The following is a 6,626-nucleotide window of genomic DNA, read 5'->3' on the forward strand; positions in this document are numbered from 1 at the left end:
TGGTTTGGTTTTCAAGAAAGAGTATGGATTTTTAGAGAAAGAGTATGAATTTAGATAAAAAAAAAAGAAAAAGAATGAAAAAAAAGAAACAAAAAAAGTGTCTATTTTGGATAAAAATAATAAAACAAATAATAGGATAGTTAAATATCACGTGTTAAATCTCAAGGGTCACTTTCATTTTGGCCTTAACTATAATGTATATTTATGAAGTTTACTTTTTTAAAAATTTGCAAGTAATAATATTTGGGTTCAATAAACATACAAATACCAATGTGATTTAAATACCTCTTAAATTTAAATGCATATATTAAGTAATGAAAGCATAAAAAAATTCATAATTTTAATTTAAAGATTAATTTAAATATATTTAATACAAGTATAAATAGGAGTAAGGTGGTTTTAGAAATGTTGGGGTGGCCAAGGCCTATTCTGACTCCTATTATCCACCATCACTACACACAACGGAGTCAAAACCTAATCAAAATTGAAATGATTAAACATATATTTGACACCTAAACTTTAAAATTTTTGTTACATTAGTACCTAAAACAATTTTGTCACATTACTACCTGAATTTTCAAATCCATCATCACATAAGAACCTTTGACTAACATCGGCAGTGAACTTTGTTGATGTAGCATGAACATCCAATAAGATGTTGACACGTGTCAAAAAGTTCAGTCAATGTCACTCGTCAATGCCACATCATCTTTAATAGAAAAATTCAAAAAAAATTTAAAAAAAACACTAAAAAAATTTTAATTTCTTTAAATTATAAAAAATTCAAAAATTTTTAAAAAGTTCAAAATATCTAAAAAATTCAAAAAAATTTTAAAAAATATAAAAAATTTTTTAAATTGTAAAATAATTCTAAAAATTAAAAAAATTCTAATTGTCTTTTAAAAAATTATAATAATTTTTCCAAAATTTTCAAAAATTAGAAAATAATTTCAAAAAAATTTTCAAAAATTCAAAAAAAATTCAAAATTCAAAATTCAAAAATTTTTTTAAAAAAAATCTAAACACTTTTTAAAAATTCTAGGAAATTTTAAAAAATTCAAAAATGATTAAGTAAACTTGAAATATTCAAAAAAATTTTATAAACTTTCTTCACATGTTTGCATAATTTTCTTTTTTTGCAAAATTTAATTTCTTAATTTTTTAAAATTTTCAGAATTTTTGTAAATTTTCAAATTATGATAGTTTTTAAAGTTTATAAAAATCTTTCTAATTTTTAATTTTCCATAAATTTAAAAAAATTTAAACTTTTTTGTAATTTTCCAAAAATTGTTAGAATTTTTTAGAATTCTTTTGAATGTTTTACATTTTTTAAAATTTTAGAGAAATTTTTTTAAAAATTCAATATTTAAATTTTTTAAAAATTTTTTCATATTTTTAAAAATTTTTAGAATTTTTCTCAAAATTTTTAAAAAGTTTTATAATTGTTTTGAATTTTTTATGTTTTGATTTTTTTTTTTGAAAATTTTGAATTTATAGAAATTTTGAAAATTTTTAGAATTTTCAAAAAATTTTAAAAAACTTTTAGAATTTTTTTAAAAAATTTTAATTTTTTAAATTTTTTTAATATTTTAAAAGTTTTAGAATTCCTATAATTTTTTAAAATTAAAATTTTTTTGTAAATGTTAAAAAAATTTTAAATTATTTTAGAATTTTTTAAAAAATTTTAGAATTGTTTTGAAATTTTTGAAATTTTTTGAAATTTTTTGAAAATTTTTGAAAAATTTTTAAATTGTAGTAAAATTTTTTAAAGTTTTTTAATTTTTTAGAACTTGTTGAATTGTTTTTGAAATTTTCTTTTTTATGTTGATGTAATAATATGATGTGACATTGATTAGAAATTTTTTTTACATATATAAGTATACCGTTGAATGTTAATGCTATGCTAGCAAAATTAACTAACGGCGTTATATAAAATTATTAATGTGATAATAGATTTTAAAGTTAAAGTATCAATGTAATAGAAAATATTATAGATATCAATATGAAAAAAATTTTAAAATTTAAGGACCAAATATATATTTAACTTAAATTAAAAACTACTAACCAGCAAATGTACAAATTCAAAAATTACAGTCCAATAAACATTCATTTGAATCTAATCAGATAATATAAAGGCCAAGTAGTTATATATGCAATGAACCTGGTTGCCCAAGTTTAAATAAAATCTTAGTATACTGTAACCACGTTTGCCTTGGGCACTACGAAGGCTTACTGATTGGAATATCCGTTTTATTATTCTGATATTAGGTGGAGTCGTAGACCAACGTCTCCAAGCCAACGCAACCCACAATTCCGACTGTATTTTATCTGTTTCTGCAGCACAGCAACAAAAAAAATAAAAAAAGAACGCTACAAGTATGTGATATTGAACTATAAGGGAAAAGCATAACATAAAGCAAACCAGTGTTCGGTTTTCACATGGCAACTTTAAGGACCCATATCTGTTCCTTGCTTTGCTATACAACCTTTCTCAGCTTAATCAGCTGCTATATTCTGCCAGAATACCATGTTGCTTTGTTCATCTTTGGTGACTCACTTTTTGATGCTAACAACAACTATATCAACACCACTGTTAATTATCAGGCAAACTTTTGGCCATATGGTGAAACCTTCCTTAAGTACCCCACTGGACAATTTTCTGATGGGCGTCTTATTCCAGATTTCATTGGAAAAGCACTTCAATTGTTTTTCTGTTTGTTATAGCAACTTCAATAAAAATAAAATAAATAAATAAATAAATAAATAAAAACTCTTCTGATTCTCAAAATGATGTTGCAGCGGAGTATGCAGGGCTACATTTAATCCCACCATACTTACAACCTGGTAACAATAAATTTATGGATGGGGTGAACATTGCTTCTGCAGGAGCTGGTGCTCTGGTTGAAACTAATCAAGGATTTGCATGTGATGTTTTTTCATTAGCTTATTTATTGATTGAAGTCACTTTAGATGACACAAACATACCCATACATAGTGATTTTAGTTATATTCTAGCATTTAGAATGAAAAGTATATTGCTATGACTTTTTCTCTTTTATTTTTTATTTCTTTTTTATAAAAAAGGTCGCAAGACAGAGAAAAGAATTGCAAATACAGAGATTTAAACCTAGATCTGCTAGATGCTGCTTTGACGGTACCATTGCTAATTCTAACCATTGTTTACTTTTTCATTTTCTTTCCCTTTCTCCTCTTTTTTTTTTTTTTTTTTGGGGTTAATCCAGGTTATAGACCTAAATACTCAATTAAGTTATTTCAAGAATATTGAGAAATTGTTGCAACAAGAATTAGGTGATGCAGAAGCCAAGAGATTGCTGGGTAGAGCCTTATATATAATTAGCATAGGAAGCCGGGGATTTAAATTGTGGTAACGGTTACGTTTTTGATCGCATTGCGTTTATCACAATTACGGATATAACGAAAACCTTCGCGGTCATTGTGGCTATTGCGGTCGTGAATTTTGTTAAATTTTGCTGAATTGGCTATAAAATATAATAATTTTATTTATTAATCATAAAACTTTTTATTTTATGATTTTTAAAGTAATTTATATCATATCATGTATTTTATTTATTTAAGAAAAAATATTTATAGTAAAATATTCATATTTAAAAAATTATTTATATGATAATTAAAAAATAAAAAGAGATAAATAAATATGTGAAAAATAAATAATTATAACGAATAATATATTTAATTATTTAATTACCGTACTCATCAAATTATTACCGAACTATATTATGCATAAATCAAATAATAAGTGATTAGGTATTCATAAATTAAGTAAGAGCATTATTATTTATGAGTCAAAAGAATTGGTTTTTTATGAACACGGGTCGAGACTCAAGCTCCGAACCCGCGCGGCTCCGGAACCCGGGCATTCACCCTTCCGGCGTCCCGAATCAGCCTGACCGCCACGGTTCACACCCTTGTGAGGTATTGTCCGCTCTGGCCCCCTGGCCTCACGATTTTGTCCTACAAAAGGCGCCTCACAAGGCGGAGATGGTGTGAACCCTTTTATACCCTAGGGACCTTCCTATTATGTTCGATGTGGGATTCAGGACTCCCCCTTAGGTCCGTGACATTCTCTCGCACCCAACCTCGTGACGCCCTCGTCACGGAGGCCGGCCACCCTGCCTACCTCCCTCGAGGCGCTCGGCGTGGATCGAACGGTTTAGGGCTGGCTCTGATACCACTTGTCACGGGTCGAGACTCAAGCTCCGAACCCGCGCGGCTCCGGAACCCGGGCATTCACCCTTCCGGCGTCCCGAATCAGCCTGACCGCCACGGTTCACACCCTTGTGAGGTATTGTCCGCTCTGGCCCCCTTGGCCTCACGGTTTTGTCCTACAAAAGGCGCCTCACAAGGCGGAGATGGTGTGAACCCTTTTATACCCCAGGGACCTTCCTATTATGTTCGATGTGGGATTCAGGACTCCCCCTTAGGTCCGTGACATTGTCTCTTGACTAAATTGCACAGACCCACACAACTTCTTATCCCTTCACCTTGCATTCAATAATTTTTTTTCTCCAAACCTTCATCCTCATCCCCATCTCTCAGTTCTCTTTTTATTTGGTGCGTGCTATCTGCTTGCTTCTGTAAACTTCAAGTTTCACTCTCATCTCTTATCTCTTATTTTGAGTCCCAGCAACTCTTGCCTCATTCTATCAATGTAACATAGCCCAATCTAATCCCAAACACACAAAATCATGGCAAATTTGAAAATTAAAAAAAAAGATAATTTGAGTGTTGAATTAATTGTTTACTTTAAATTGCATATACTTGATTTTGATTGAAGTTGAACTTGAGAGAATTGATTTTTTTTGAAAGTTTAAGTTTTGTGGGTTTTTTTTTCTGAATTTGTAAATTGATGTTTATTTTTTTTCTTGTTGTTTTTATTTTAAATTTTTAAAAAAAATTAAATGAATTTTTTTTTGAATGTTTGAATGAAAATAGGAATAGCGGTAATAACGGGCAATAGCGGATCGCTATTGTCGCTATTCACCATTATACCATAATTCACGATCGCGATTCATCCGTTACAGACGAGATTCAAATTCTCTCTCGTTTTTTCTCCAATAACAGTGGGGAATAGTGGCGCGATCGCGAAATAGCGACCGCGACACCGCTATCCGACCGCTATTTGAATCCTTGTAAGAAGCAACGATTACTTTGTCTCGATTGTTCAAAACTCAAGCATGCTTCAATCCTACTCCAAAGAAGAATATGTTGCAATGGTGATTGGCAACCTCACTGCTTCAATCAAAGTAATTATACTTAAATACAGAAATATGATTCTACCCTTTGTTTTTCTCTCTTACATCAGTTGCTCATAATTTGCGTTTACTTAAAATGTGTCAGGAAATATATAAGAAAGGAGGAAAGAAATTTGGGTTTCTGAGCTTGGGGCCATTGGTATGTGTACTAGGCATGAAACTACTTGTGCCAAGAAACACCAGTTCTTGCCTTGACAAAGTAACAACACTAGCACATCTGCACAATAAAACACTTTCCATAGCCTTCCAAAGCTAGAGAAACAATTAGAAGGATTCAAATTCGCAAATTATGATTGCTATACTTCTTTAAGTGAAAGAATGAACAACCCTTTAAAATATGGTAAGTCTCATGACTATAAGACTTCGTTGTAAAATTAAATAGGAACACTATATTTTAAGTTACATTTTGAGGTTTATTTTTGTGAAGGTTTCAAGGTGGGAAACATGGCATGCTGTGGCAGTGGTCCTTACAGAGGACAATCAAGTTGTGGGGGGAAGAGGCAGATAAAAGAGTATCAATTATGTGAAAATGCTAGTGAATATTTGTTCTTTGACTTTGGTCATCCCACTAAAAGGGCCAATCAGTAATTTGTAGAGCTGTTGAGGCATGGAACTCCCAAAATGACATGGCTTTACAATCTCAAAGCACTATTTAATCTTCGTTGATGATAAAACATAGTAATATTTTTTCAAGGCCAGTTGGCTAAATCTTTGCTTAAGGATATGATTTGTTTAGCTTGGTGTTCCTACATCTATCTGACTTGGACATAGAAAGGAATACTAGGCTTCATGGTGGTAAGTCAAAGATCAATTTCAGAACTCTTGAATTACATTGCAGAATTGAAGGGGCTTAATTGTTGGGAATAATGACTCCAATCCCATAAGAAATTTGTTTGGGATTGACCAGATATTGCTTGATGGACAAGAAAACTTGTAAAAGAAGAATTCTAAAAGGAAAAGAATTCTTAATAGGCAAGTTTGACTTGTAGAAAAAGAATTCTAAAAGAAAAAAATTTTTAATAAGTAGGTTTGTATGATTATAAATAAGTGAAGTCTTTATAAGGTTAGGTATGAGAAAATGATGTAAGAGAGTTGTAGGATTTTACGAGTAGATACTCTATAAGACTACTGAAGATTTACATCTTATGGGTGTGTATGTTTATTTTTGAATGGACTAGAGGAGCCTAAGAGGGTCCACATAGGTATGATGTATAATTGTATATGGGTATGTGTTTGGTTGTGTTAAAATGGTACACATAGGTATATGTTTGTTTGGGTTAAAAATACTCCATAGAACTAGAAGAGATTGAAAGGCTCTATGAGTATTGATTA

At 30.2% G+C, this 6,626-nt stretch overlaps 1 pseudogene; it reads left to right on the top strand.

Moving 5' to 3' along the window:
• The first annotated feature begins 2,179 nt into the window (after nucleotides 1-2,179).
• On the top strand, nucleotides 2,180-5,882 carry LOC111298351 (GDSL esterase/lipase 1-like; annotated as a pseudogene).
• Nucleotides 5,883-6,626: the final 744 nt, after the last annotated feature.

This window comes from Durio zibethinus, chromosome 16, assembly GCF_047325235.1.
Source record: "Durio zibethinus cultivar Kanyao isolate XHJ-2024 chromosome 16, ASM4732523v1, whole genome shotgun sequence".
Classification (NCBI taxonomy): domain Eukaryota; kingdom Viridiplantae; phylum Streptophyta; class Magnoliopsida; order Malvales; family Malvaceae; genus Durio; species Durio zibethinus.